Source organism: Dendropsophus ebraccatus, chromosome 14 (assembly GCF_027789765.1).
Source record: "Dendropsophus ebraccatus isolate aDenEbr1 chromosome 14, aDenEbr1.pat, whole genome shotgun sequence".
Taxonomy (NCBI): Eukaryota; Metazoa; Chordata; class Amphibia; order Anura; family Hylidae; genus Dendropsophus; species Dendropsophus ebraccatus.
The window spans coordinates 70,156,873-70,177,289 of record NC_091467.1 but is presented as its reverse complement, the minus strand read 5'-3'; the positions used below and the strand labels follow the sequence as shown (position 1 = coordinate 70,177,289).

The window sequence follows — 20,417 nt, the reverse complement described above, 5'->3', positions numbered from 1 at the left end:
GATCAGCTGAAAAGATACGATCAATGACACACGAAAAAATTTTCGTTTGTAGTTTGATCATTGACGGGTTTACATCGGAAAATGATGATGAGAAGAGAATGATAAATGATTGCAAATTAAATTATTGTTAACCTGGAATCGTCGTTAGTTACGATCATTACTAGGATTGTTTGCTCCATCTGATTCCAGCAAATGAAGGAACAATGTGGAATTCTACTACATTTACACGGAGCGATAATTCGCCCAATTGATCATTTAACGATTTTGAAGCAACTATTTAGTTTTTATAGAAAAATCTTTGTTGCGATTGTTTTTAAAATCGCTAAAGCCCATCTCACACATAGGGTGAATCTATGAAAGACTGTTTACACGAAGCGATCTGCAAATTTTTAGCGAACGTCCAATGGCGATTTGAGAACATGTTAAAAGATCACAATGAACGATTTCTTGCTCATCGTTTAATCGTTCTCTGTGTTTACACAAGCCAATTATTGTTAAAATGCGATCGTTATTGCAAAATATTCGAACGATAATCGTTCCTTGTAAACGATTAGTGAACATACAGTAATAGGTTACTTGCAGTCTGATCACTATATAACCAGGCAAATTAAAGCTATGGACACCGGGTAACGTCAGATGCTCGGCCAATACCATTATCTCCCACTGGTTGTGCTGTATCAGGTCGTGACTACAACCTGATGATCACTAAAAATCCCGGATGAAAATCTCATTGCAGCCAGAGACACTTGGGTCACAATAAGACCAAACTCACTTTTATTGGCAGGGATGCATCACCATTCAAAGACCGTGCCATGGCGACCTTTGACCACATACCCCATGTTGGGGTCAACATGTCCATTTAGCTCTAGCTTTAGTGTGAAGGGCTTATTCTGAGCTAAGTGACAACTGCACTGAGAGCTGTAGAGATGGGCCTATTGGTTGTCACCCAGCTTTGTAGCATTAATTGACAGGATAGAACACAGCAATCAGGTATCTTTAGCACTCCTATAGACAATGCATGGCGCACGCTGACACACTATAACATGTCAGGGACCCTTTTTTTTACAATGTATGTGTGTGTGGGGGGGGGGGGGGGGGGGTTCCAGAGGTCGAATTCCAAGACCAGACATTCTGGATGGGGGATAAGTTTTAGGCTATGTTCACACAACGTAAGTTGCGTAAGTTCCAACGGCTGTGATTCCCACGGAACTTACGTAGTGCTGCCACATAGTATACACTCCCGCCGGGACCGTAAAGAACTGACATGTCAGTTTTCTGCAGCTGCTATTCAGTGAATAGCGGCCACAGAAAACCCTGCCAGTGCACACTGTGGAGCGAGCAGCTCCGGCCGCACGCTCCATTGTGTCCAGTGGGGAGTTCTGATGCGGGCACGCACAGATGCGCCCACATCAGAACTTAGCGGCACTAAAGATCATCTGGCCGGTAATACTGCAGTACTGGCCGGGATGATCTTTTTAGAGTCCGGTCTCATACGTAGTGTGAACATAGCCTTAGGAAACAGCACCACTATAGTCCAAGGGCTGATATTTCACCTCACTGCATAACAAAGTAGATGTTATATTTCCCTGAAATAACAGACTCGCTCTAGATTATACTTCCAGCCATCCAACAACGAACCTTGTTCACACTGTGCAAAATTTGTTTAAAAATGTACCTGTGATTCAAGGTTATAAACTCACAACTAGAGATTAGCTCAACTGGAGCATGCTCGAGTCCGAGTGTTCGGCATTCAAATCCACATCTCCAGGACTCCCTAGGGCGGCATCCAACTTCTTCAGCCTCCGGTATTCAAATGGCAAATGGTCAGACGCAAGCATGCTCCAGCTGCGCTCATCTCTACTCACAACATGTCACCATCTACATTGCAGAACTCATTGTAGATTTCAACTATTTGCAAAGTTGAAGGATGAAATCTGCAGCAGCCATGTTATATATGTGCAAAATCCAAAGCAGAATTAACTGCACAATTCACTATAACTGTACAAAGTACTAAATAAATAGTATATTCCATAGGGGCCAGTGGCCGACATATCCAGCAGTATAGACAAACACTTGGGTCTGGAGATTTCTGCAGGACATTTGAAACAGTCCCTCCAAACGTGGTGTGAACACAGCCCTACTCCGGATCAGTGGGCACAGTCCCCCCAGTTGTATAACTGATGAGATCTCCCTCTTACCTGGTGTTACTCGGGGTTGCTTGATGTCGGTCTGGCCGCCCCAGCGCTCACCTGTACTTGTTATACCGCAGGAATGGCTCTTCCTTGTTAGTATAGTTAACAATCAGGAATTTGGGTTAAATATTTACTCTCGAAACCCATCTGACCCTGATAATCTGTGTGTGAAGTGATTGGGATCTGGCTGAATGCTTGGGGACGTTTCAGTCGATCTGTGTCACTTATTTGTATTCCTGCTGTGTAACCTGCTCTGCGAGAAGGAACACAATAAGTTGTTGTGTTACCCAACCAAGCACTGACTTCACAGCTATAATAACTTATATTGAGCTGAAAGAAACCCTATACTTAAGCATAGAATAACAACAATTCCTTAAAGTCTATGTCCACCTGTGAACACAATTTTCCAGATAACTTCTAAAACTAAAAGTGCGTTTATGCGTAACAAAATCGTTCATTTTGATCTTTCAACATGTTCTCAAATTGTTGTTCGTCGTTCACAAAAAAATCACAGATCGTTCCATGTAAACAGTCGTTCGCCGATTTAAACAATGTGTGAGATAGGCTTAAGCGATCACAAAAGGATCGCAAAGCGAATGTTTCGTCCGATGTATCATACCGTCTAAACGCTGATCGTTATGAAAAAAAATCGTTACTCCGACATTGTTAATCATATGATCGGGCCAATTATCGTTTCGTGTAAACGCACCTTTATGTACTGAAAAGTTGGATTACATCCTTAATTTTTTACATTATATTATGATCCTGAGTTACATCCTGTATTATACTTCAGAGCTGCACTCACTATTCTGCTGGTGGGGTCACTGTGTACATACACTATGTGGTGTCCCACCACGGTTGTTGCTTCTATTCACACCCCTCGTAAAAGTCTATACTTGTTAGTGGTCTTGTTGCAGCTACAGTATTACCAAAGATGACCACTAGATGTCGCTGTATTGTATAACTAAGGTCTAGAAGCTGCACAGCTGGAGTGTCTTAAAGGGTTATTGTTTGTGTGAGTCCCAGATTCTGTTCACCAGTAGAATTTCTCCTTTCTTCTCTCCTATCCTCTCTTTCCTTTCCCCTTCTCTATTGCACTCTTTCCACCCAACCACAGCCCATCTTACATGCTGGTTAGGAAGTTAGTCCCTTGGGTGAAGTAGGAGTCTTAGCCAAGCTTTGGTGGAGAAAGGACGCAGCTCAGATAGCTCTGCACTGTGGTTCTACCTGGGCCCTGGCCTTCTGCCTGGTCCCCTCTACAAGTGAGTTTTAGCCAGTACTCCGTATGGGTAGGACGCAGAAAAGTCAGCTCTTACAAACCACTTTCTGGAAGCACCATACAAGCTGGGTGATGCAGTGTTATGCCCTTCAGGAGGGGACTAGCCAGCAGATAACCTCAACCCATGCCGAGGACTTGGAGTCACTACAGTGCAGGACAGTATCCGCCAAAGAGCTAAGAACTGATTCGGGTGGAGCAAAGTTACTAAAGGTCTATGAACTCTATCTCGCAGCGCGGGTGTACTTAGGAAATCCTAATCATTCCGCTCATCCCAGGTAACAGGGTCTGGGGCCTGTGTCACCCATTGGTACGGTTTCGCCAAAGCTAGTGGGCATCAGGTGGTGTGAAGACTATAGGAAAAGGTCAAAACACAGTCACAGGTTGTTGTTTCTTCTACTTCTTCTTCTAAAAGTATTCTTCTATGCACTCCAACCTCCCAGCAGAGCACATTACTAATTGGGTTGGCACCCTCCTCTCTACTACCTCAGTACAACCTTATCAACTTTACTACATCCTACTCCAGTATTTATTGGAACTGTATCAAGTATATTTCAAGATTCGTTGTACACCCAGTCAGAGAGAAACACAGTCACCGGCACTGTTTTATTACGGCTTCTGATGTAGGATCCCACGAGTGGATTGGGATAGGGGAGTGGATCACTGGTTGGTGCTCACTACTGAATGGAATACACAGCGATTTCTAACATCCAAGCAAAGAGGAAAGATGAGGGCACTCACCATATAGCGTGATCTTCTTTCTTTATTTCAACTTTATACGTGCATTAAAAGTGCTGGACACATCGGGCTTACCTCGGACGCCAGACCTGGTAAGCCCGATGAGTCCAGCACTTTTAATGCACGTATAAAGTTGAAATAAAGAAAGAAGATCACGCTATATGGTGAGTGCCCTCATTTTTCCTCTTTGCTTGGATGTCAAGATTCGTTGTATTACCTGCTGCATATTAACAATAAGTAAACCAAGTCAACGTTATCAACTGAGTCTGTGATTATTCACTGCCACCTGCACAGTACCTACACCGCAACCTTGGGACATTTCCCCTTTCTGTGGGTGGCGGGTCCTACCACTATTCGGGAGGGTCATTACATCGCTCTGGCCATCTGTGACACAGACCACAGGGGATAAGGGTAAAACCGGCCTTACACCTTAAGGCTATGTTCACATTGCGTGAACACCCGGCCGTTCCGTGACCCGGGTGGCCCGGATCATCCCAGCTCCGTGGCCCGGATCATCCCAGCCGCGGAGCTCTGATGCGTGCGCATCAGTGTGCGCCCGCATCAGAGCTTCCCATAGCGCACAGTGAAGCAAGTGCCCGGAGCCGCTTGCTTCACTGTGTGAGCTGACAGGGCTTTTTTCCGGCGCCGCATGGGATCCCAGCCGGAGCGCATACGATGTGTGTACGCTCCGGCCGGGATCCCATTGAAAATAAGACTATGTTACACACCGCAAAACTACGGCCGTAGTTCTGCGGCAAGAACTACGGCCGTAGTTTTACGTATTGTGAACATAGCCTAAAAGCAGGCGTGGCCATTACACCTGTGTACCCACCAGGCACTGGCGTCACGTGACAAAACCCTTAAGGTCTGGCTGTACCTCAGCCATCCACCACAAGAAGTGGCGGCACACACCTAGCAAGCGACCGGCCATCCCACCTCTACAACATCATTCGGGGGTCACCACAATTACATTACTGATCCTGTACTGATCCTGAGTTACATCCTGTATTATACTCCAGAGCTGCACTCACTATTCTGCTGGTGGGGTCACTGTGTACATACCTTACATTACTGATCCTGTACTGATCCTAAGTTACATCCTGTAGATTTTTTATTTAAAAATATAAAACATTACAACAATAATAAACAATAACATAACAATATAAATAAAACATAACTGTACAATAAATACATGTCCCAAAGTCCACAATCAGGGTCGGTGTTAGGGGTGTACGACCTGTATGACGGCACAGGGCGCATCATCTGTCAAAGGGGGCGCCAGGAAAGGAAATTTCTCACAGGGTGCCATCTACCCTAAGGCCGGCCCTGTCCTTAATGGTACTAGCTGGTCCAGCCTCACTCTCACCAGACAAAACACTGGCACTATATGTTCCAATATTTTTTTTAAACAACACTAATATTAGCACTAAGATCAATAACACCAATTATATTCTGAACCTGTACACTATACTTAAAGGGAATCTAAATTTATTCCACCTGAAATCAGGGCAGCAAAAACTAGTGATAGAAATGCTGAACAGATCAGTGTATTACTTACATCATTCTGCTCAGCCGTTCTCCTAATATGCAGGAGAATAGGATTTTTGCCACACCCCTCCCCCTGCTCTCCAGCTGCTGATTGACAGTTGACTACCTATACGCAGCATGGATAAATAACTGCCAATCAGCAGCTGGTGGGCGGAGTTTTCTGCTTCTCCTGAATATCAAGAACTTCTGGGCTCATGCACATAATGGAGAGGACTACTTATTGTCCATGTTATTCAGGAGGAGATCTCTGGATCAGCTGCACAGAACAATGTAAGTGATCCATCATTCTGTTCAGCTTCTCTGTCACTAGGTTATTCTACCCTGAGATAGCACCAGATACCTACTGACACTCTCTTTACCATTACTATACTAAACCCCTGGTCCAGTTGCATTAAACACTATTAGATAAACAATTCCTTAAACCAAACACCATCCACCAAAATAAACATATAATGATGGCAGCATGTCTGTTATCCTGATCCTTGGTGCAGTTTCCATGCTGTTAGCTTTGAAATTGTCTGCCGGTAAGCCGTTAAAAGCATTGGGGGTGCATGGCGAGGCGGGTGCATGGGAGGCGGGCTACGGCCCCTGCTCACCAACTACTTCTAATGATTATCAATGGAGGGGGTTGGCCAGGGACAGTAGCAGTGACGGCCTAACAGGCAAAGAATTTCAGAATAAACAGCACGGAAACAATGCCAAAGATGTAGGTAAGAGACACACCATTCTCCACAGTGCTCTGTACCCACTAGGGGGCTATCAGCAGGTTAGATTCATAGTTCCCCTTTAACCCCTTCATGACAGAGCCCATTGATGCACCGATGTCCGGGTCATATTATATGCAATGTTCCTCCCCACCTTCTAAGAGCCATAACGCTTTTATTTTTCCACCTACAGGGCTGGTTGGGGTGTCATCTTTTGTTCCATGATCTCTAATTTAGACATCCGTGCATCAATGGGCTCGGTCATAAAGGGGTTAAAGGGAACTACGTATTAAACAAATCTAACCTGCTGATAGCTCCCTAGTGGGCACAGGGCACTCAAGAGGATGGCATGTCTCTAACCTTCATCTTCGTTTACGCCAATCACCGTGCGAAAACAATAATGTTCTATTTGAATAGATCGGACAATTCCGCACGCTACAATATATAATATGTTTATTATTTATTTTATTTTTTTTTTTATATTGGGCAAGGAGGTATATTAAACTTTTATTGCTGGGGTCATCATGGTTTTTTTAAATACTTAAAAAACTTTTTTATTACCCCTTTTTTTTAAACACTTTTATTAATTGTAAAACAAGCAATCAATAGATTGCATATACTGATCTATGCTATGCCGTAACATAGCATAGATCGGTGTTATCGGCGATCTATGCATAGAGCCTGCCTGAGATACATAGATGGCCGATCGGACAGTACAGAGATAAGTGGCTTTCCCCGTCCATCGGTACAAGCCATTGGGATTGGGGTTCCCAATCAGTCAGTGACAGTGGCTTCTCCTGTCACTGACTACCTTAAAGGCCGCAATCGCAGTTGCCTGTCATTATGTCCGGCTCCAGGGACACTGATGTGTGCGAGACCGCTCTCAGTGCAGCGGTCCCGCACACATCAAACCCCTCTTACTTTCAGGAACATAAATATAGGCTCCTGCATGGGGTATGTATATGTATGTATTGCTGACGTGAAGGGTTAAATAGAAGTAAAATACAAATCTTTATAACTTTCTGAAAGAAGTAAAATCGAACAATTTTGTTTTTTTTGGGGCTGGAGTTGCCTTTTAAAGCTAGTAAAATTAACTCAACAAAGTAGGATGTGATTTATGTAACCATTAGAGCAGCCACTCACGCAGAAGGGACGGGGATTTTATAGAACATTTATTTAACACTTGACACAGAAAATTGTAAAATTAGAGTAAAGTAGCTGCTGATAGGACGGCTGAAGGAGGACAGAAGGGCGGCGGGAGCTGGAGAGTAGGCCGGCGGAGGGGTAAAAGCATTCTTACTCCATTATATGGAAATGTCTGAAATGGAGTAATTTCAGCCCTCCCTATATCACACCATGTTATTCTGATATTCCCAGAAAAAGTGACTCATTTTAGGAGATTGCTAACTACACCGGTGATTGTTCCTTTCTTTAGGTAGATTGCTTGTGTTACGTGCAACTCTTTTTAGCCATCTTTTGTATTCACAATGGGTTAATGACGCATTCAAAAAAATTTGTATGTGGATGATGTGACATGTTCAAGTGTTCTCCAAGGAAACTGGCTCATAGCGCTCAGTATCAGCGGGAGAGATGTTCTGCTTAGCAAAGCACAAAGTGAACCTACAGCACGGTAAATATAGAATTATACCAAAAAGATGAATGGTTTATTGTCCCAGCAAAGGAAACATGATACATCACAAGCTAATGGATTATATAATCATCAGGTACGCGGTTATTAAGTTTATAGGGACCAGCCAACCACATTTTACTGAGGCATGTACAGTATTATAGTATTTATATTCTTGTATAAAAGAGCAGTATTATAGTAGTTACTGTATATTCCTGTATATAGGGGCAGTATTATAGTAGTTATATAATGCACAAGCCAGGTAGGAAAGCAACAGAAAGGTAACCAGTCTCTTTGAAGCTTGTGTTATAGTAGTTATATTCCTGTATATAGGGGCAGTATTATAGTAGTTATATTCCTGTATATAGGGAGCAGTATTATAGTAGTTATATTCCTGTATATAGGAGCAGTATTATAGTAGTTATATTCCTGTATATAGGGAGCAGTATTATAGTAGTTATATTCCTGTATATAGGGGCAGTATTATAGTAGTTATATTCCTGTATATAGGAGCAGTATTATAGTAGTTATATTCCTGTATATAGGGGCAGTATTATAGTAGTTATATTCCTGTATATAGGGAGCAGTATTATAGTAGTTATATTCCTGTATATAGGGGCAGTATTATAGTAGTTATATTCCTGTATATAGGAGCAGTATTATAGTAGTTATATTCCTGTATATAGGAGCAGTATTATAGTATTTATATTCTTGTATATAGGAGCAGTATTATAGTAGTTATATTCTTGTATATAGGAGCAGTATTATAGTAGTTATATTCTTGTATATAGGAGCAGTATTATAGTATTTATGCAATACAGGAGAGAAAAGAGCGCTGCACCTCACACCTATGGCTGACACTAGTGCCTCTCGGCTGCATAAAAAACATCTGAATTTTGTGTACGAATTGATCAAGCCACACTGCCCCATGTACCGCGTGCAGGTATCTGATACACATGGGTCCCTACACTAAGTCCACACTGTGCCGGTCAGTGACCACCACCCCCGCAGGCGTGCACAGTCAGGGAAGGGAGGCCATGGAACGGCCCTGGGACCCCCATATCACAGGACCAGACCCAAAAATGCCACGCCAGAACCCGGCCAGCACCGCCTGCGGAGAAGGTCGCCCCCAAACAGCACGAGTCTGGATGAGGTATTGCGCTCACCATAGCTACTGCAGATAGAATGGGAAAAGACAGGAGGGATTAAAAGCATGTGCACTCAGGTGTCTCCTGCTGATTGCGGTCATGTGGGTCTTACCAGGAGGAGTGCAAAACACTAAGAAAGAAAGCAAAATGCAATATAGGAGAGAAAAGAGCGCTGCACCTCACACCTATGGCTGACACTAGTGCCTCTCGGCTGCATAAAACATCAGAATTTTGTGTATGAATTGATCAAGCCACACTGCCCCATGTACCGCGTGCAGGTATCTGATACACATGGGTCCCTACACTAAGTCCACACTGTGTCGGTCAGTGACCACCACCCCCGCAGGCATGCACAGTCAGGGAAGGGAGGCCATGGAACTGCCCTGCGACCCCTATATCACAGGACCAGACCCAAAAATGTATATAGGGGCAGTATTATACTTGTTATACAGACCTAGAGAAACAGGAGCTGCTGCACCTCACTCCTATGGCTGACACTAATGCCTCTCAGCTATATTTTAAAACCAACGCCAAAATGTTGGTATATAATTTGATCAAACCATATTCCCTCATGTACTGCATGCAGGTCTTCTGGCACACACTAGTTCACACTTGTGTTGCTTGGTGGCCGCCTTCTGTGTCGGCGGCACCTGCGGAGTGTGGGGGGCCCATGGGGTTTGGTCCTGTGACAGTGGGGCTGCAGGGCCATTCTATGGCCCCTTCTTTTGTTGGCCCTTGCCTTGCAGGGTTGGCGGTTGCTGACCAGCACAGTGTTATGTTAAAGTAGGGACTTGTGGGCCATAAGACCTGCACGCAGTACATGAGGCAATATGGTTTGATCAAATTACATACCAACATTCTGGTGCTGGTTTTTAAATATAGCCGAGAGGCACTAATGCAAGCCATGGGTGTGAAGTGCAGCAACTTCTGTTTCTCTAGGCCTGTATTTTAAAAGTTCTCTCTTTTCTTTGTGGCTTGCACTCCTTCCTTGTAAGACCTTGTTCACACTCGTGTTGCTTGGTGGCCGCCTTCTCCGCGGCCAGCGCCTGTGGCGCCCATGGGGCTTGGTTCTGTGACAGTGGGGTTGCAGGGCCATTCTGTGCCCCCCCTCCCCTGTTGGCGCTTACCTTGCGGGGTTGACCGGCACAGTGTTGTGTTAGAGAAGAGACTCATGTGTGCCAGAAGAATTGCACGCCATACATGAGGCAATATGGTTTGATCAAATTACATACCAACATTCTGGCATTTGTTTTTTAATGAAGCAGAGAGGCATTGTTGTAAACCACTTCTGTGTCTCTAGGTCTGTAATATAGTAGTTATATTCCTGTATATAGGGGCAGTTTTATAGTAGTCCTTATAGGGTCCCTGGTCAGAACAAGTGCAATCTGCACAAAACGGCTGTTGCCTGGATGCATCTGTGCTCTCCTCCCTCCCAATTCACATGTGAAGATTTTTCAGAATAAATGAACATTTTATGCAGCAGATCGGTGAGTACAAGCACTTTTTCTCACCTACAAGTTTGTGACTGCCTGTATTTGCACTTTGCACCGCTTTGGCTATTTTTTCCAGACATTGCCTATTAGACTCAAATACTTCAAAGCTTACAGTGATGCCAGCTCTCAGTATCGCTGCATTGATTCAATTATAGCAGGTATGGCCTTCTACATAGGTGTCAAAATAAGGCAAGTTCACACACTGTACAAACATCGGCCATTACGTCATGAACGGTTGTCGTTTAACGCTGTGTACAGCACAAATTAATGATCGTGTTTATTAATTCCACCTGTAGGTAGCATTTAGCAATGGCCGTTCACTCTAAATGACTGTTGTTTGTACAGTGAGTGAACATAGCCTTTTAGTGCTCTTTTATGTACATAAGATATAATCTTTCTGAATGCAACAAATGGTTATTGATTGTCAGTAAACATATGTAGTAATAAAAACATAGAACTGCAGTGTGGTCCTTTCCATCTGCTACATGAACTTTAAGGCTGGTTTCACACGCTGTAACTGTGCGGCTGTATTTTTTATGCGGCTGTAAATGTGCGGGTGAAACTCCGGCCGTGGGAAAAAATAGACATGCGGCTCAAAACATACGGTCATTTACTTGGAAATCTGGTTCAACTAAAAATAACAAATAAAATGTTAAGAAAGTGATGCAAACACCTCTGGATGCATCTGGGAAAGCAGGGAACACAGTTTACATGAATCGCTATTACCGGGGTTTGCGATCCTCTGCACTATAGCCGATGTCTCTCATGGTTAATATATTGAATTAATAAAACACATTTTCTGTCTAATAAAGTCCCTTTTATTGTTCAATAATTAAATGTAAACGATTCCATCATTTTGCAATTAAATATACTGTTAAAATAAATATATATATAAATAAATGTATATTTATATATATATTTATTTTTTGACAGTATATTTAATTGCACAATGATGGATTCGTTAGAATTAAATTATTGAACAAAGAAACTGTATTTATTTAAACGAAAATGTGTTTTATTCATGAAATATTAATTAGTACAGAAAGCTCTATTAGCCGGTAATTCATATGCCGGCAATAGAGCATTCTGTACTAATCATCACTTTACTTTAATGAAAACATCAAATGTTTCTTCTAATTATGTTATCACAATAACATTATTAGAAGAAACATTTAGAATTATATGTGCGCTCAGCTGATTGGCTGTTCGGCTGAGCGCACATATAATGAGCCGGTCCGCAGCACAGTGACTTCATTGTGCTGCGCACCAGCGAAGAGGACACATCGGGGTGAGTATAGAGCTCTCCACACCCCCTCCCCGGCACTGCACCCCTCCCAGCAAGGAAGGGGGGGTCAGTTAACCCCTTCCTTGCTGGGATGGGTGCAGTCTGACATCAGTCTGGCCCCCAGGGGGTTAAGGGGGATGCAATACATCCTCCCTTAACCCCTTGGGGGCCAGACTGTAAGCAGCGATCTGTAAAGATGCTGCATACTGTAAGGTGCACAACACCGCTCACAATGATGGGTGTTGTGCTCCTGTTTGTGTGTTTTTTGTGTGTTTCTCCCTTTTTGTTTTTCAGATATCGGTATCCTGTGGATTACGTCGGATTCCGTGGACTACGTCGATGACCAGCGGTTGTTCTTTGAATTTTTTAAATAAAATGGTCAATGAGGGGTGTGGGGGTGTTTTTATTTGAATAAAAAAATTTGTAAACTTGTGTCTTGTCTTTATTTCTTTACTTTTTAGACTTAGTAGTGGAAGCCGTCTAATAGACGGAATCCATTACTAAGTTGGGGCCTAGTGTTAGCCGGTATAAAATGGCTAACACTAACCCCCTATTATTACCCCAGTACCCAATGCCACCAGGGGTACTGGGAAGAGCCGGGTGCCAGTGGTCCCGGAGCGTCAATATTGGCGCTCCTGGACCGGGCGGCAGCAGGCTGGTAAGATTTAGGCTGGGGAGGGCCTAAACCAATGGCTCTTCCCACCCTGGTGTTACCAGGCTGCTGTCGTTTGGTTTTTAACCCGGCTGGTTATAAAAATAGGGGGGACCCTATGCGAATTTTTTTTTTAAATAAATAAATAATTAAAAAAAAACGCATAGGGTCCCCCCTATTTTTATAACCAGCCGGGTTAAAAACCAAACGACAGCAGCCTGGTAACACCAGGGTGGGAAGAGCCATTGGTTTAGGCCCTCCCCAGCCTAAATCTTACCAGCCTGCTGCCGCCCGGTCCAGGAGCGCCAATTTTGACGCTCCGGGACCACTGGCACCCGGCTCTTCCCAGTACCCCTGGTGGCATTGGGTACTGGGGTAATAATAGGGGGTTAGTGTTAGCCATTTTATACCGGCTAACACTAGGCCCCAACTTAGTAATGGATTCCATCTATTAGACGGCTTCCACTACTAAGTCTAAAAAGTAAAGAAATAAAGACAAGACACAAGTTTACAAATTTTTTTATTCAAATAAAAACACCCCCACACCCCTCATTGACCATTTTATTTAAAAAATTCAAAGAACAACCGCTGGTCATCGACGTAGTCCACGGAATCCGACGTAATCCACAGGATACCGATATCTGAAAAACAAAAAGGGAGAAACACACAAAAAACACACAAACAGGAGCACAACACCCATCATTGTGAGCGGTGTTGTGCACCTTACAGTATGCAGCATCTTTACAGATCGCTGCTTACAGTCTGGCCCCCAAGGGGTTAAGGGAGGATGTATTGCATCCCCCTTAACCCCCTGGGGGCCAGACTGATGTCAGACTGCACCCATCCCAGCAAGGAAGGGGTTAACTGACCCCCCCTTCCTTGCTGGGAGGGGTGCAGTGCCGGGGAGGGGGTGGGGAGAGCTCTATACTCACCCCGATGTGTCCTCTTCGCTGGTCCGCAGCACAATGAAGTCACTGTACTGCGGACCGGCTCATTATATGTGCGCTCAGCCGAACAGCCAATCAGCTGAGCGCACATATAATTCTAAATGTTTCTTCTAATTATGTTATGACAATAACATTATTAGAAGAAACATTTGATGTTTTCATTAAAGTAAAGTGATGATTAGTACAGAATGCTCTATTGCCGGCATATGAATTACCGGCTTATAGAGCTTCCTGTACTAATTAATATTTAATGAATAAAACACATTTTCTTGGAAATAAATTCAGTTTCGTTTGTCAATAATTTAATTCTAACGAATCCATCATTGTGCAATTAAATATACTGTCAAAAAATAAATATATAGATAAATATACATTTATTTATATATCTATTTTTTTTAACAGTATATTTAATTGCAAAATGATGGATTCGTTAGAAATAAATTATTGATCAACGAAAGTGTCTTGATTACAAATAAAATGTCTTTGATTAATTTAATATAGTAACTATTAGAGGCATCGGCATTCGGCATCATTGCCGGCTATTTTTGAAGTACTCCGTACGGACCGCCTGTCAATCCTCGGCCGCATGTCCAGCCGCAAATAATGGTCTTGTTCATTTTTTACGGGTCCGTTTACGATAGGGCCGTAGATTCATACATAGTGTGCACTGTGCAGCCGCATATCCTATACTTCCCAGCATACACACGAACCACCAAAAATACCGCCGCACAATTACAGCCGCAAATACAGCCGCACTCTTACAACGTGTGAATCGAGGGTAAAAATGTTTTACAATGTGTTTGGTGATGAGAAGATTCATTCTAGGAATTAAAAGACACCTCCAGCGAAAATTTTTATTAAAGTATTGTATTGCCTCCTAAAAGTTATACAAATCACCAATATACACTTATTACGGGAAATGCCCATTAAGTACTTTTTCCCTGCACTTATTACTGCATCAAGGCTTCTTTTCCTGGATAACATGGTGATGTCACTTCCTGGGTAACATGGTGATGTCACTTCCTGGATAACATGGTGATGTCACTTCCTAGATAACATGGTGATGTCACTTCCTGGATAACATGGTGATGTCACTTCCTGGATAACATGGTGATATCACTCCTGGATAGCATGGTGATGTCACTTCCTGGATAACATGGTGATATCACTCCTGGATAGCATGGTGATGTCACTTCCTGGATAACATGGTGATGTCACTTCCTGGATAGCATGGTGATGTCACTTCCTGGATAACATGGTGATGTCACTTCCTGGATAATATAGTGATGTCACGTCCTGGATAATATGGTGATATCATGAACTGACTCCCAGAGCTGTGCGGGCTGTGGCTGCTGGAGAGGATGACGTCAGAGAAATGCTCAGTGTCCCTTTGGTGCCCTGTGTCCCTCTGCCATCATCCTCTCCAGCAGCCACAGCCCTCACAGCTCTGGGAGTCAGGTCGTGACATCACCATGTTATCCAGGAAGTGACATCACCATGTTATCCAGGAAGTGACATCACCATCTTATCCAGGAAGTGAAGCCTTCATGTAGTAGTAAGTACAGGGAAATAGTACTTTATGTGCATTTCCCGTAATAAGTGTACATTGGGGATTTGTATAAATTTTGGGGGGCAATACTTTAATAAAGATTTTTGCCAGACTTCTCCTTTAATAAGTAGCTCTGTTCATTACAAGATCATTACAACTTCCTTCCCAGAATTCTCAGTGGAGCAGCAATGGTCTGTAAGTCTCCACACGTCTTCATGACGGGCTCTCCCTAAGGAGAGTAACTACCCCTTTGACCCACGTCGATAGACCTCTCACCAGCCAGCCAACACCCTGCTCTGCACTGATGAGGGGCAAAAACGCTGAAACAGCTGTATGCAGATGGAAAATCTTTCCTTTTAGAGAGATTGTTTGGCTTGGCATAAAATCCCCAGTGGGGCCGATTCAGACGATTATCGCTCCCGTGGAATAGGGCCCTAAGGCTCCTTGACTGAGCAAGACTTGACTTGAAGGGACATCTCTTTGCTCAAGAGGTGTGAGAGCTATTTTGCATATCCTTTCTTCCCAAAAATCTTTCCTGGGCACAATGGACTACGTTCTCTCTCATATTTCATTTTCTTGAAGGGGAAAAGAGCAGCAGGAACATTAGGCCTTTCCCTTGGAATTGCTGTGCTTTTGGAGTACTATATTAGTGAACAGTTTCCAAGTATTAATGAGAAAGGAGTCAAGTAGGAGCTGCATTCTGACCCTGACCCTGGTAAGATGTACCAAAAGCCTTCCAGTGGATAGACTAGACTTTTCATGGCGTACCTGCCTAACAAAGGGTTAATAACATGTTCTTCAGCTAACCTGATACCTCACTTTTCTAAACTGTGCATAAGTTTAAGGTTTCCATCCATCTTGTCTCTGTAAAAAGGAGAAGAAGAAAAATAATCTCTACCGGCTTTATTACTCTTGGCAGCTATTAATTTTCCTACCTTGGGAAAGTGAGCCCTTATAAATGAAATTAGCATTATGTAGGCCAGCATGAGAATTTTCCATTCATTTAAGTCGCGCTAGCTTCCTCTCTTTTTTCTCCTATCAGGTAATTGTCAGACCTCCAGTTGGTCTCAGCATCTCCTTGTTTTGTCTATCTCGGCGAACTCGCGCTCAAGTTTTCCTCCTTGGGTTGGTGAACCTGTCTGCTTTCTAAAAGCTGGAATGCGATGAGGGAATTCTGCAAATAAGAGGCTTGATTTTATTGTGGTAGACCAAGTCTTCCTGTTAGAAGCAAAATGAAAAACGATATCCTTGTGCCAGTACCAAGGAATATACTGAATTAAGGCAGCTCGAAAATAAAGCTGAGGAAATTTCCAACCTTGGTGCCCATTGACCTTCTCTTGACACTCCTCTCGAAAGGGTTTATAGAAAAAGGAGAGAATGTGAGATGGGTGGAAAAGGCTTCAGGAACAAGGGAACAGCCTGGCATTGAGAAGAATTAAGATATTAATATTTGTACTTTGTAGTCCCTATGTTCAGGGAAAAAAAAAAAAACTTTTGACATGTCACACAGACAGGGTCTTGGTGTTCTTTACTATTTGTCTTCTTCAATAAAGGGACAAAGCAGTGAAGCCAGGGAGTGAAGTGCTCAGCCACTCACTTCTCCTAGCTCTATCTATCAAAATCAATCAAAACCTTTGACATTTGTGTGATATATCAATCTGCTCAGCACCTTCTGCTCTATAACACGTGTCCAATAGTGTAGAAAGCATTTTCATGGGACAGGTTTCCTGTAACAGAGAGGTCCAGCCATTTTTTAAATCGGGCAGGGCCAGGGGGGAATTTGATCAGAAGTAGGAACTTACCTCTCCCCGTGCCTGAGTTGTGATCACGTCACGGGACTCAGGGGGAAATGGCCTCTCCCGGCTGATGGACTGGCCACTCAGCCAATCAGTGACTGGAGTGGCAAGTCCATCAGCCGTTCCCTTGAAAGTATACCATATACGGCCACACAGTACACACAATGTATGAGCTTATGGGCGGATCGTATACGGCGCCGTGAAAAATGAACACGACCGTTGTTTGAGGACGGAAATGTTCCAACTCACGGCCGTGGATTTCCATGCGGTCCCGTACAAAGTACTTATTTCAGCCAAATTGAACTTGATTTTTCGATCCAGAAGGTTCGATCCAGAAGGTATGTGGTTTATTGGGCTGGGCGAAGATTTCCAAGTAAATGACATGTTTCAGGTCGCTTCGAAACAAGCTAGGGAAGCATAACTCTACTATATGAGTATGTTTGCGGTTCGTACGCATCCGGCCGCATGTCGATTTTTCCCACGACCGTAGTTTCAGCCGCACATGTACGGCTGTGTACGAACTACGGCCGGAATCGTACGTAGTGTGAACATAGCCTAAAGCTGTATACATACCTATCCAGGTTGCAGGGCTCCTCTTCCTCTGTTCTTTTCCCCGGGTCCTGCGCGCTCCAGCTTCACAGCGGCTTGTCTCAGCTGACAGGCCGCTCAGCCAATCACTGGCCGGCTCAGCCAATCACTGGTCAGCTGAGACAAGCCGCTGTGAAGCTGGAGCGCACGGGACCCAGGGAGAAGCACAGAGGAAGAGGAGCCCTGCAACCTGGATAGGTATGTATTCCTCTTTGCATATCGTCAGCTGCGCACCGCTATTACACATCGATGCCCGACGATTATAGGTCAGAACCTATATCAACGATCAGCCGATGACAACGATCATCGGCTGATCGTTGTCTTTATTACACGGAACAATAATCGGCCAGATAGGGCCGATTCGACCGATTATCGTTCCGTGTGATGGTACCCTTACTATGACCATCACACCAATAAATTTTTTTTCTCCAAGTACGCCAGAATTGTGGCACATAGCAATTGAGACACATTTATTACACTGTGTATGCCAAACAAATGCAGAAAAATGCATTGTGTATGACAAGTGGGTGTGGCTTTTTGGGAAAGGGGCAGAGCATGTATGGGTAAAGGGTGTGGCCTAAAGTAAAATGCTGTGGTCCAAAAAAAAATGGACCTAAATTCAGGTAAAATACATATGCCTATAGTAAACCAGCTAATAGTTGGTGTAAACAAACTAGAATTAGACTCTACAAACCTAGACTAGAGTAGTCTACAGATGCCCCAGATTCATCAACCAGTCTGAGCCACTGTAGAAAGTCGGTTGTTGTTGTAGTTTGCCCATTTATGTTAACACTAGTGGTTTTTAGTATGTTCTTCCCGATATTCTGTGATCTTCATGTCCTGTCCTAATAATAACAAGGCTATATGCTGCAAGTACTGAGTGGTAAGTTGCGTAAGGTCGTCTTCTCTCCATGATACATTTTGTTGAAATTGGAATAAGAGGAAATTAGATCAGAAATCAATATTGAGCTTCCAAGGTGGAAAAAAGAAAAAACGTCTCCCTATTGTGAAAATGGACCATAAATAAAGGCAGACGTCAGCGGCGGAGGAGTCGGTCAGCTCTGTCCCCTTAACCCAGTTCTATAGTCCTCCATCTTTTACATAACACCCTCATTATTAGAATGACTTCAAATAGTGAAAAGACAGGCGATTTGAGAAGCTAATGGATCGGCACACTTGTAGCGTGTTTGATGGGCACATTGCATAAGTGTTAATGTGATATTGATTTGCAGCAATGGCTGTCAGTAGGCTCAGTGGGTGGACAGCTAAGTGGGAGCATTGTCGGTCAGTCAGGGGGCTGTAAATAGGTTTCAACTAAAGGGTGCTGTAAAAGTCTTCATAACTCATACGCAGACTCGAAGGCCCCACAATTTTAGGTCTGGTTACAATTTGAAGAGAAACCACTGCGGAAACAATTGTCAGGGTGTGTCCGCTCCTCTATGGTAATACAGAGGCCGATGGTGTAACAAATAGCAAAAAAAAAAAATCAGTGACGTGAATATTACACCCTAAGGCTAGGTTCACACAATGTATATTTTCATAAAAGTACAGCCGTTGTTGCAATCGGCAATTGCCTTGTCTTCTATGGAATAGCGGCCGCAGAAAACCCTGCCGCACGCTTCATAGTGAGCAGGGGGAGAGCTCAGATGCGGGCGCGCACAGATACGCCTGCATCAGAACTCTGCAGCTGCAAAATTCATCCGGCCAGGATGATCTTTTCAGAGACCGGCCGTTCCGTGACCTGGCCGGTCTCTTACGTAGTCTGCACATGGCCTAAGGCTGTGTTCACACATAGTATTTCCGTTGGTCTTTTTCAACCAACACCAGGAGGGAGTTGTAAAAACACAGAAACTGGGCAAATCTTTCCATTATAATTTTGCCCTGTCAGTTCCATTCCTGGAAGACCAAAAGACTGGTGGAAATACTATGTGTGACCATAGCCTACAACTTGAACACATTGGGGGACTCTTATGAAGGTTATGCCCCTGGCGTATGCCACAGGGAAGGCGTAGATTCTTACCTTCTCCATGGCGGATGCCAACCGTAACCACAACTAAATTAACAATGACGCCCCCCCTCCTCCCAATGCTAGGTGTCATCAAATCCCCAATCCTGATATTTTATCCACTAAGATAATTTATTCTATTGTTTTCCCATAATTTCTTACAGGGTACAATGTGCCAGGGTACCATAGGTAACACATCCGCTATATACGGCAAGCTTGGTCAGTGTCCCTATGCACATATTTTCCTCTCCTTCACAGTGTTATCCTTTCATCCGCCTGTAACAAATACCCTAAACAGGTTAACATAACAACCTGCAATTCACTGTGTGTTAGAACAACTATTACACACCAGGCGAAGCCGGAATTTACCAGCCGCTCCTTTCACAAGGTCATGAAGGTGCTTGTGCACTGGTGTTCTTCCAGCAAGTTACCACTACCACATGTGAATACTGTATGTAGCTGAGCTAATATTGTTGTGTAGAAAATAAGGGCGGAGAACAGCGCCTTGTGTTATATTGTCTATAACAGCTTGTGCTATAGGTATATTAGGACTGTCACCTGGCAGATCGCTGCTATCATTGTCGTTTGTCTTTCAACATGTTGAAAGACAAACGACAGCAACGATCAGCCGACATCGTTCATGTCGGCTGATCATTGCCTTCTATTACACGGGACGACGTTGTATAATAGTACAGTACCATGATATAGATAACTCACTGGGATATTTTCAGGCACGTGTATTGATTCACGTCCACACTGCTCTTGCAGTTGCCTGAATAGAAATTTCCTGATAAGAGGTATTAGTAAAGGAGTGGTGTAGTCAGGAGAACTATTGTCATTTTATTACAGTGTTAGACTCTGTTCACAAA

At 43.6% G+C, this 20,417-nt stretch overlaps 1 protein-coding gene across 2 annotated transcripts in view; it reads right to left on the bottom strand.

Annotated features, from left to right (window-relative positions):
* Nucleotides 1-20,417, bottom strand: part of KCNJ16 (potassium inwardly rectifying channel subfamily J member 16) — a 54,413-nt gene that overhangs the window by 32,423 nt on the left and 1,573 nt on the right. Inside the window, exon 1 of one of the 2 annotated variants that reach the window (XM_069952654.1) lies at nt 2,199-2,282. The exons of the other annotated variant lie outside the window; for it this stretch is intronic. The gene's annotated coding sequence lies outside the window, so the exon portion shown is untranslated. Of the gene's footprint in view, nt 1-2,198; nt 2,283-20,417 lie in introns of those variants that run through there. 2 annotated transcript variants of the gene reach the window in all.